Raw genomic sequence first — 12864 nt, forward strand, 5'->3', positions numbered from 1 at the left:
ATGCATGACATGCTTGGCCTAAACCAGAGAAGTTGACAAGAGAAAATGCAATGGCAGCCAGAAAGGATTGGATAGTGTGACCTTCCTCATTAACAAGGTGAGCCAGCAGACTAGTGAAATGTGTGTGAGCTGTGGCAGCACCAGGCACGTTCAGTACTTAATGTCCATGGCTTTGCTTTCAAATCTCATTTTCTTCTGTGGTCTACCCTAACTTGGAAATATACATAGTAGGGAATTATGGGAAATATTATCCCAGATTGGCCAGGTTGACCCAAGATGAAACCGCTGCGTCTTGTCAGTTACATAGTATACTCAGAACGCAGGGAGGCAGGATGGATTTAAAGTGTGCATCTGGATTTATTCCTTTGAAGGTGGTACTCAAAGTAAAGCAATTGGATTATATCACCTAAGGTATGCATGTAGGCAGAAGAGAGAACAGTGTCCATGAATGAAGCCCCAGAGCATTGCAATTTTTTGATGTCAGCAATGTGAGGAAGAACTTTCCAAGGACACTGAGAAAGAACAGTGAGAGTGTAAGAAGAGGGGCTTCCCTGGTGGCGCAGTGGTTGAGAGTCCGCCTGCCGATGCAGGGCACACGGGTTCGTGCCCTGGTCCGGGAAGATCTCACATGCCGCGGGGCAGCAGGGCCCGTGAGACATGGCCGCTGAGCCTGCGCGTCCGGAGCCTGTGCTCCGCAACAGGAGAGGCCGCAACAGTGAGAGGCCCGCGTACCGCAAAAAAAAAAACAAAAAAAAAAGAGTGTAAGAAGAAAATCAAGTGAGGATGGGATCCAAAAAATCAAGCAAAGACAGAGTGATTCAAGGAAGAAAAGTGATTTCTCCTTTTCCCCCACCATTATCAAATTCCCTCATTAGGAATGTGGGCTTCAGGTTTTCATCCAAATTGTTTACTCTTTATTATGATAAAGAGTATAGTATAGTATCAGTCCTTTGTGTGTCATTAGATAGCAGAATAACTTGAAATACATTTTTTTTCTTTTTACAAGTGAGAAAAAGGATTATTAATAAAACAACAATTTAGAAGTTTTCCCTTTGAATTTTATAGACGAGCACAATCTGAAGACAGTTATAATTTTGATTATTAACACACTGCACTGGGTGCTTCTTTTATAATGAGGAAGTTCCTGAAGTTTATGACATGCAGATATAAGTAGGTTATTAAAAATGGCAATGTTCAGTGGTAACTGTTGTAACCCGTTGGGCAGCAGTAATCATGTGTGGCTCAGCAGTTCCATAACAACACAATTTGTGGACATAATCATCTTTCACCATTACAGATAACCTATATTCCTAAAGGAAACAAGTGAGACAAGACTTTCCTATGTTTTCTTCAACCTAATAGATACCCCTGGATGTCTACTATGTCCTTTATGAAATCCGTCAACAGCCCATAACATTAAGTACAGTACTGTCTCGTTATCTGGAATGTTCGTACTGGAAATGATTCCATCTTTATTAATTGTGTCCAAACCACATTTTTTAGTTAAAGATCAACATCTACCAACTCCAAGAAATGAAGAATTACTGCAGAAAAAATTTAATTCTTTCTCTGAAACAGCTTCCATTGCTTGGCCTATGGACTGCAGTACTTTGTCAACATAATCATTCACAGAAGAAGCATCTCTTTCTTCGCTTTAACACTGTAAACATTTTGCAGTTTTATATATACACACCAAAATCTGCAATCATGTAGGAAATTATGCCTCAAACAGGCATCTTTGGTCCTCCTTGGCCACACAGTCATTTAAGGCATAAGCTGAAATCCAAAAGGATGGTGTCTATTTGCTGATATTCAAGCAGCAATCATCATTAAATATATCTTCAATATTGATTAGAGTCTGAGTTATATTTATTGCTGTGTTTATATTTTTAATAGCTTCTTCAAAATTCACTTCTGGAGCCCCAGTTTCATTCTTTAGAACCCCTTATCTAATCACGTATCTAAAGTCCTCTTTTTCTTTATACATTTTAGGTGTTCATCCATTTGTTTCACTGTTCCACTGTGCTAAATATTTAGCGATGATTATAGTCTGTGGAGTGTGGCTATGGACCTTTTCCCCCCGTATGATCCAAATCATAAGACTGAAAATGTTCTCTCAGCTCAGGAAATGGTTTATCCAGTTGTAGATCTTCCAGTGCATCATGTGAGTAAAATTCCATTATCTGGATGTTCTTTTATAATGATCCTCCTATAGCCAACTAGCCATATAACCTCTACAGATTAAAAGAGCCATTTAAGAACCCCAGAGGACATCAGCCAAAGGTAGTAATGTACTTTTGGGGAGCCTAGCTGCAACCATAGTAGTAAAGCTACAGGAAAAAGAAAGGTCATTGTTCAGAATATTTTCTAAACTCACTTCCACAAACTTTCAGACCCATTGTCATTTAATTGTTATGAGAATTCCATGACAACTTGATCTTGGTTCTTGCTGATATTGCTTCTTTGTAAGAAAAAATGTTTTCAACATCTCTGCTTATCTGATATCCATCAATAATTGTAAATGAATCAGTACTGAGAGTACCAAGTTCTTAAGAATTGCGGTTCCTGTGGCTGTTGTATTTATTAGGCAAACATGAGCAAACACTAATTACTCCATGATTACTCCATAATCTCGCCCATGATTACTCCATAAACTCAGTAACCCTGTCCCCCAGAAAAAAGCCAAGACCCTGAAAAGTGCCACAATCACCTCCTGCAGTATTTTTTTAATCAGAAACGCTTTTCTTTTTTTCCAGCTCTATTGAGATGTAATTGACATATAACATTGTATAAGTTTAAGGTGTACAGCATGTTGATTTGATACAGTGAAATCCATTTTTAATATTTTAATGCAGTACAGGGTGAGATAGAAATGAAATTTCACTGTGAACATTTCTGTCCATATGTTTGGTTATTCCATTGATATTGAATGTTTCCTTGATATTCTTGTTTACTGAGCCCCACAGGTGAGAAAGAAAGGTCCCAAAGGGATAAGAATAAACTAGTTATCTTGGGGAAAACAAAAACAAAAAACCTCTTCAATTCTGATTTCATTTCAAGACCATTTTGTGATAGAAAATGAAATCTCCAGTATAAATTGTGTAAACTCTCTAAACTACAAAGAATCTTCAACTTATACCTTTGTCATGTAGTCATTTGGCAGTTGGCGTTAGGCTACCATAAAGCAATCATATTGCTACTTGTTCATTATCAATGCAGGAATCATTATATCTGTAAATAAATATGATTTTTTTTCACATTATCTTTTCCCTTTTTTATGTCTGGTGTTAGTAATATGTATAACATCTACAGTGTTTTGTATCGTATAAGACAATGTTGATGTAGGTACCGACAGACAATTCATCTTGTAAACAGGCAAAGTAAACTTACAGTATAGATAAATACAGTCTAGTACTATAAATGTATTTTGTCTTTCTTATGATTTCCTTAAGAACATTTTATTTTCTCTAGCTTACTTTGCTGGAAGAATTCATATATAACACATATAACATACAAAATATGTGTTAATTGACTGTTTATGTTATGTGGCTTCCAGTCAACAGTAGGCTATTAGTAGTTAAGTTTTGGGGGAGTCAAAAGTTATCCTTGGATTTTCGACTATGCAGGGGATTCATGCCCCTAACCCCCGAGTTGTTCAGGGGTCAACTGTACTTGCATAATTCAGAATGGGAATGTGTTCATATATCCATTATTATATTAAAACCAAATGTCCTTGTTAAAATGGTGACGTTAGTGAATCTCTATTATTTTTATAATTTTATCACAAATTCAGTGCCATGAATTTAAATAAAAGGAATATGAAAAAAACATCAGTTTTTAGTTCTCATAACCAATGTCACTTTTTTTTGCTGGAAGTATTTTCTCTACTGTGTTTTGTCCATGTTGAGAGAAATTTTTAAAATCAACACAGATAATAACCAGTTTAATCAGGAGTTCAGCTTTAGGCATTTGAAAGGCAATTAAATTGGATTTCTTAGTATTTTGTTATTTGTCCTTGGTGCATAAGTTTGACAAATCATTTTATTATCGTTTGTCTCAACAATATACACTGCCCAGAAAGTAGTACATGCATATGTGGTGTGTGTAAAGAACCTCTTCTTTAATGGCTTCAAGGAGATACTTGCCTTTTTTTTTTTTTGATCAGTTTTGGTCAGCTTTAAAAAACCCTCTTAAGTCAAGGACATATGGGCTTATTTTCAGTCTCCAGATGCTTTAACCACCACTCTTCATAACCACCAATATATATCTTATATAATTAATCTCAATGTGCACTCTCAAAATATATTAGCAAAATATAAAGGGGGGGAGTAATACTTCAGTTTCTGTCCCAGATTGAATATCAAACAGTATCACAGGATATATATAGAGAAATTGTATGTAAATTTTGAATACCTAAGTGTTGTAATAGATGTGTTCCTTGTGTGCTACATAGGAGAAGGATATCTGTGTCCGGCAAACAGGATGGTGGGCATGTTGAGTTCTGTATTCTGGAGTGGTGTTGAATTTATACTGGTGTATCTGCCTTATCACCCCATATCTGTGTAATAATGATGAAGTATAATTTTTAGTGTAAAGAAGTGGGTCCTGTCTAAAACCAGGGTGCGTTCTGTGGGCAAGTCAGGAATGTTATATGTGCACAACTGAAGAAAAAAAGCATGCAATAAAAATTAAACTTGGTATCTCATCAGTTTACTCCATTCCGATTATTTTATCTTTGGTCTTCAGTAAGTGATTATTAGAGCAGCCCTGGACTAGCAAATGCCTCCCCACTCTGATTGTCTATGATGTACAGTACCCTGGTATTTCCCTTGAATGCCCTGCTCCTAGTAAATCCCATAGAGGTTTTCAGTAGAGACTTGAATTGGCCTTTCTTCCAATATGTTCCCTTTCCTGTATTGCTCCATCATGTAATATTATTTTAATTTCTTTACTACAATATTAATTTTATATTTCATTTAACTTTTTTTTTTTGGTTATCTCTACCATAAGAATGTAAACTCTCTGAGGGTACAGAATGCATTTGTCTTGTTTTCTTCTGTATTCCTTGAGCCAAGGATGATAATTGGCATATAATTAACACCAACTATTATTTTGGAATGATCAGACAAGTCTGTTGTATCCTAGATACTTACAATAAGTAACTGGCAGTACCAGGATTCAAATAAATACAGTTCCTCTGGAGCCAAGACCTCTTATCAGTATTCTGTAAATCATGACCTCATAACTCAAGGTTACTGACTTTCCCTTATCCTAATTCACACTCTCCAAATGCCAAATTGTCATACCAGTTTTGAACAAACCCAGCCCTGTAGGGGTGAGGAATTACTAGTTTTCATGTTTAAGGTAGAGGCACATTCTCTGAGTAGATCTGAGTCTGAGCAGGGAAGGCATGTATGATTTGAGCTTTGCTAGTTTATAACCCAGATTAGACAGTGCCAGACTCACAGAGGGGCACCCATCTCTTCACTGACACACTAAACCGCTGTGATCCGTGAATTCTCCTGGGCTGGGCCTGAGTTCAGCTACTGGGAAATGTGACCTCAAACAAAAAGTTACTGAGCACCTTTAAAGACTTTTATGCAATTATAAGCTTAATATCAGATGTTAAAATAGTTAACACAAGAATAACTTGAATTATCAAAGGTCGTGTGTAAAATTTTAAATTCTACTGACATACTAGAGTCTGCAGGTAACATCTGGAGAACTGAGTTTTTCTTTCATGCAAATGCTTATTAAGGACACACTATTTTCTAGGCAGTGCTCCAGCACTGAGAAAGGTGTACAATTGTTATTACTATACTTCACATAATGATATATCAATTACATTGACCAAACAATCATTTCCTCCTTCACGAGGGAAGAAAATAAACACATGATTTGTTCGTTTTGATTTTGCAAAGTTTCAATAGGATATTTCTGGTATACAATACATTGATTTTATTGATAATTAGTCTCACAACACTATTAGAAAAACTGCCAAGTTATTTACACTCCATTTTGTTGATTTGCAATTTCATTGATTAAGTGCAAAGAGGGACATAAATCAGATTGTTCATATCTGTTTTCTAGGTTTAGACCTTCCAGTGAAGTTACTAATACACAGTCACGTTAAATAAAGTTTTCTGCTTCACAGAATGTATTAAGGCATCTGGATGACAACTTGGATGAACTCTAAGCTCTTTTTCATGTTCTCCTACTTTCGAATTCATTTTCAGTCTCCCCAAAATACTAATCTATTTCTAGTTTGAACTCCAGATCTCATGAACTTTCTTACTTCTGTTTTCATACCCATACCCTAGCCAGTTACCAAATATTATCAATTTTGGAAATATATTCCAATTCCTTATTTTTTCACAGTTCTCACTTCTTATGTTCCAATTTCAACTGGAGTCCTACCTTGCATCCAGGTTTGTCTCCTCCCAAAACACTCCCACAATATTTTTGAATTACCCTTTTTAGAACAGGGGTCAAAAGTTTCTTGTTGATTTATATCACCTCTAAAAAAATAAAATCAAAGCGCTTGTGCAGCAAGGCATCCAAGGACATTTGTGACCTGCTCCAACCTAACTTTGTCATCTCATATCCTGTCCCTTTCCTGTGACTCCTTCAGTGTGTAATCCCAGCCCTGCCCCTCACACACATTCTAGGATTTCCTTAAAATAACACACATTTACACATATTTCCTTTAATGTGACATACCATTCTTTCTATCATTCCTTTCAGACTCTACTTTATTAATCTCTACTCATACCTCAAAACCAATATCTCATTCTGGTTCTCTGCTAAACAACTTTGTATAAAACTCCATGGGGAGAAACTTCTTATTCTACTGTGTGTATTAACGTATTCAAGGTTTCCGTGCTTTTTAAAAAGGGTTTCTTCCTTTTGTTTATATCACTATGCTGAAGGCTCCTTGAGGGTATACACCAAGAATTATTCTTTTCTTGTGATTCCACGAAAACAGGAGAAGGCCTAGACTATATACAACGCTAAATAAATGTCAAATGGGTGAATTAGACCCATTTTCATTCTCATTTTCTTCAAACATCCACCATCTCTGGTGAATTAAATTTATGATTAATTTTAATTTAATACCTGTCTAGAAAGCAAAGAATATAGCTCTCATTTTCTACACCTAACATCATCTCCTCAGCTTTATTAACGTTTCAAAGAGAAAATCTTCACTGTGGGAACATTTTTACTAGAAGAAGATCTAAGTGTAAAGCAACTCTGAAACTTAACTTTGAAATAGACAGAGTTGTTCATAAAAAGTTACTGTTCTGAAATAAGTCATTGCAAGGAGGAAAAAAACATCTCTTATTGAAATTTGGAAGACGAAAGGAAATCTGGCTTTTGGGAAGGTGATATGAACAAAAGAATCACATTACATGCCATAAAGGTTTTATGTGCTATAAAATGTGAAGTAATTCAAAGTGTGAATTGACACACACAAAATTCTAAAGAAACCCAGAAAAGTTTTGAACTCTAGTCATCACTATAAATTTACATTCCACTAAGAGTTTCTATGCGTATATCTCAAAAGATACGTCCAGTGACTAAATTGGTTGGATACTCTAGGCATTTAGTGTTTGGGTATTTGAGATATGAGGCAACTGCTACTCACCTATCATCCTTGATGAGAACATTTTTTTAACTCTCTCATCTAGAAATATAGTACCACTTTTCACTCACATTCGGTTAGTCATTATTTCCCCATCACCAGAAAAATATAAATTAAAATGTCTTAATGAATAAAGAAGCCTTTTCAAAAATGTATTCTCACCACTGTTGAGAAACAGTTCTCTCCAAGACATTGCTACATTACCTTGTGACAGAGTTTGTTCCCAAGGAGGTTTGCATAGCAGACAGCTGCGGAAGCTAGAGGTAGTCTCTCCCTCTTGGCCAGAAGGCAGATATATTTCTGAACTAGGATAATAAAGATAATGCTTCCCTGCCAGGCAAAGGTTGTTCAGGTTTCTCTTTATAAAAATGGGGGTGTGGGGTTACAAAGCTAGGGTTCCTCAGTTGTGTTATAGATCCACTATGCATTGTTCACCTGGGCCCGCTTCCTATCTTCCCCATGGGACTTGGGGACAGGGGAAAAGAAACACGAAGCTCATGCTGCCTGCTGCAGAGTGAATATTAAACTGTTGAAATCCATTGGGTCCACTGCTTCTTTCCTGGCACAGTATATGGAAATGTGGGAGTGACGTGGCAGCTGCTACTGTCACTGCTGCTTGACCACTAGAAAGCGTTGCTTCCCTGGATTTATTTCCTGGCACTTCTCTACCTCACAGTCTATGCTCCAGTTTGTAGATTTCCATACATTCTGGGCTTACACCCTTATTTCCTTTCTACTGCCCTTATATCTGCTTAGCCCTGATTACCTTCTTTGCAAAGTAAATTATATTGTCTTCTCCCTATGAAAATTTTCCTGACTTTTACAGGTACCAGGGTTTATATAAGTCATAGGCCCCTACTGTATCTTTTAGCAGATCTACATTTTACGTATTATTATTTTATTTTTCATTATTTGCATTTATGCAAGATACATATACTGAAACAGTTGAGCAACTGTTTTATGGCAGTCAGTAATAGGTACTGGAGATGGGTTGATAAATAAAACAGACACGGTTTCTAATCTCTGGAAACTTACAGAGAGTTGGGAAACGCGCACATTGTAAATTAACAGTGATAATATTCATAATTGATTCATAAAGGTGGATATAGGGATATATGACAAGGGAATGAAACAATACAAGGTCCCCTCTTGGAAGGCTTCTCTGTGGACAAGATTCCTCATCTGAGGCCTGAAGGGAAAGTAGAAATAACTCACAAAACGACCTGATAGACATTGTATAACATAGGACATAGCATCTGGCCAGTACTCAGTAAAGATTTGAGGACTGAGGGCTTCCCTGGTGGCGCAGTGGTTGAGAATCTGCCTGCTAATGCAGGGTACACAGGTTCGAGCCCCGGTCTGGGAAGATCCCACATGCCGCGGAGCAACTAGGCCCATGAGCCACAACTACTGAGCCTGTGCATCTGGAGCCTGTGCTACACAACGAGAGGCCACGATAGTGAGAGGCCCGCGCACCGCGATGAAGAGTGGCCCCCACTTGCCAGAACTAGAGAATGCCCTCGCACAGAAACGAAGACCCAACACAGCAAAAATAAATTAATTAATAAACTCCTACCAACATCTAAAAAAAAAAAAAAAAAAAGTCTTATAAAAAAAGATTTGAGGACTGAAACAAACAAATTTTTTTTTTCCATTTTTAATATGCTCTCCTCTAACTCCTATCACTTTTTGGAAGAAATTTGTTTTTAAGGCTTAAGTGTTACTTCCTACAAAGTGATCAAACTTATCCTTTTAAAACAAATATTTTCAAATCCTAATGTCTGTGGCTGTTAGGTATACTAGTTATTAAATCTAAAGGGATATGTGATATGTGGGGACCCTAGAACTATGTCTGTTACTAAAAAATCACTTGTTACCTGTGGTGTAGAAACAAAATGGGCCTGATATTTTTTCTGCTTAGTTAATGAAGTGAATTACCTATTCTCAAAAAGGCAAAAGAAAACTTTTCATTGGCACCTGCCTGACAGGAAACCACTTGTGGTGTCTGTTTACTATACAGAAAGAACCTGAACATAGTGCACCTGCAAGACAGATCATTCATCTTGTCAATGTCTGAAAGGATTTTTTGAAAAATTTCCCATTGACAGGTATCTCTATTATGCCAGTCTGTTGATGGGAATGGAGCCAATGCTGTTTAAGAGAACTAAGTTGCAGCCACTTAAAGTGCTTGGGAAATTATCTAGCCTAATCTAAATTATCTGAATTATCTAGCCTAGCCTAAATATTTTCACTTGATTACGACTTGGCCCATGTCCAACATTTTTTAAAGCACCAATAGCATGAGAGTATATCATGCTAGTAGCAAAAAGGAAAACAATGAATTTTATTATCCACATTTGCAAAAATGACCTGGAAGATGTGTTCATATTACATGAAGATATTTTACAGTGTGTGACAAGCGGCATTTTTGAAATGTAATAAATAAAAGGATCAAAGAACTTTGATATACTTGCTAATTTCATTGCCAGCACAATGATTTTTACTGCATTTCACTCTGCAACTAGACAAAATTGTCACATAAGTACAGGAAAATTACAGTTATTGGGCTTCCCTGGTGGCGCGGTGGTTGAGAGACTGCCTGCTAATGCAGGGGACACGGGTTTGAGCCCTGGTCTGGGAAGATCCCACGTGCCGTGGAGCAACTAGGCCCGTGAGCCACAACTACTGAGCCTGCATGTCTGGAGCCTGTGCTCCGCAACAAGAGAGGCCGCGACAGTGAGAGGCCCGTGCACCGCGATGAAGAGTGGCCCCCGCTTGCCACAACTAGAGAAAGCCCTCGCGCAGAAACGAAGACCCAACACGGCAAAAATAAATAAATTAATTAATAAACTCCTACCCCAAACATCTTCTTAAAAAAAAAATTACAGTTATTAAACTTTTTATTCCTCAAATTCTGTCACTTAAAAAATTACACAGTTTTCCCTAAATGTATCATATTTTCCATAAAAGAAATACCAGGCTAAATTTAAATGCCTGATTCTAAACTTATGCATGTTTCTGAATTCTCCTGTTACATGTAGTCACATCTCTGCAGTCCACAAAACCTCGGTGTTTGATCTCTCCAAAATAAATGCTGAGTGCTGATTATGGGCCAGTTATTCTTGGCTCTGGGAAAACAGAAGAAACCAAGACAAATGCATACTGTACCCTCAAACAGTTTACATATTTGTGTGGTAGAGACAGACCAAAAAATAAATAAATTTAAATGTAATATAAAATGAGACTTGTAACAGAAAAATAAGAGAGTTATATGTTGCAGATTAAAGAAAGGGTTGGTAGTGATGGATAAGGTGTTGAAGAAAGACATTTTTAAGCAGATGCTTTCTGAGCTAAAATACCAAATGGTGAGGATCCAGTCAAATAAACTATCAGTTTATGTTTCCCCTTCTGTAAAGTTGGAACAATGATATCTGCTTTATAAAGTTGCTCTGAGAACTTGTAAAAAGCTAACATAGGTGAAATGAATAATAAGGCATTTGTAAGCAGGCTAACAAGGTCAGGGCAGTAGCTTGTTTGGAATTGTGACCCTATTTTCTTGAGATGACTCTGCTACTCTATAAACATAAACAGTCGCTAGTTTCATAGTGAAACTGTTCTACCTTTCATGACCCCAGACCTTGCTAGTCCTATTAAACAGGATTTGTGTTATAGACTTTCCCTTGTTTAGTTGGTTACTAGCTGTTTGCTCCCATGAACCTGTAACTGGCTTTCTTAAAAAAATAAAGTTAAAAAAAATCTTCTAATTTTCCTGTATTTTCTTCCTTGCATTGTTTGCATCAAACATTTAAGTTTGCAAAAGACAGTCTAGTAAGAAGAGAGCACACATTTTGAGGTTACTTGAAGGTACAATAAAGGTGAATGGTTAAGAAGATGATGCGAACTATAAGTAGGATGTAAGGAGATGTAAGAGAGATCAATGTTTCCAAACCTTTTTTACGGCAAGGCAAATACAGGAAACGATGGAATTATATGTAAGTCATTGTGTATGTAAAGATTCTAATGACAAGATAAAATGTTTATGAGTTAATATTAGTAGTAAAAGTAGAATATACATTTGGAAGTTAATAGTTTGTGTGTCCATTGGTAGGTTGCTCAATCCCTATTTCCTTTCTTTCAGTGACACCCAGTTGATTCAAGAGTGTTTGTTTTTTTATCAACTTTACTGAGTATAATTGACAAATAGAATTGTGATATATTTAAAGTGCAGAAAGTGATGACTTGATGTACATCTGTGTTGTAAAATGATTCCCACTACTGAGTTAATTAACACATCCATCACCTCACAATAGAGTATTAGTATAATACTGTCAGAACATCCCTTTCATCTTTTCCCATTCTTTGTGATCTGTGTTGTCTTTTAGGAACTTAGGACCCAAGAGATGTCTGATCCAACCATGTTGTCTTGTCTTCAATAATGACCACCCTCAATGAATCAAGGGCCACTGTCAGGGGTCTCAGCTGTCTATCTTACCAGCCATTATTCCTCATTGATTGCAATTAGATCTAGGGCAATATTCCTCCATCTTACTTCTCTTTATTTTGCAGAAACAAAGCTTTACGCAAAATCAAGACCTTTTCAAATCCCTACATTTAGCTGGAAGATTTTTTCAGTAGATTTAATGATGTTTGATGTTACAACAATCATAATTATTGTTTGCCTCCAAACAAGCTTTAGTATACATATTACAAAATCCTTGTTATCTTTTTCTTTAAGTAAAGGAAGCTTGTTAGAAAATATTCTCCATAAGTTGAAGAAGATACAGGGTCTTATTTATTTATCAAATATTTTATTGAGTGAGGTTCAGTGTGAAGTACTATTCTCAATAGATCTGGCAATAAAGCAGTGAAGAAGACAGACACTATCCTGTAAGTCTGTGTATGAATGTTTATGTATGTGCAATGTATTTATACATTGATATAAATATATTGCATGTAATATATGCTATATAGTATATTACCCTACATATGGTACACAGAATAGTGTCCCCACAAAGATGTACATCCCCTAAACCACAGAGTTTGTGTATATGTTACCTTCCATGGCAAAAGGGACTTTGCAGATATAATCTAGCTAAGGATATTGAGGTGAGGGAATTAGCCTGGGTCATTTAGATGGACCCAATGTAATCACAAGAGTCCTTATAAGAAGGAAGCAATAGAGGCAATGTAAGAGAGAAGGTGAAGTGATGATGGAAGAAAAG

At 36.6% G+C, this 12864-nt stretch overlaps 1 pseudogene; it reads right to left on the reverse strand.

The window, feature by feature from the left end:
- Positions 1 to 1178: 1178 nt before the first annotated feature.
- On the reverse strand, positions 1179 to 12141 carry LOC113625165 (NEDD8-activating enzyme E1 regulatory subunit pseudogene; annotated as a pseudogene).
- Positions 12142 to 12864: the final 723 nt, after the last annotated feature.

The sequence above is a fragment of the Aethalodelphis obliquidens genome, unplaced genomic scaffold (assembly GCF_003676395.1).
Source record: "Aethalodelphis obliquidens isolate GAN/ISIS:26980383/991018 unplaced genomic scaffold, ASM367639v1 scaffold14, whole genome shotgun sequence".
Taxonomy (NCBI): Eukaryota; Metazoa; Chordata; class Mammalia; order Artiodactyla; family Delphinidae; genus Aethalodelphis; species Aethalodelphis obliquidens.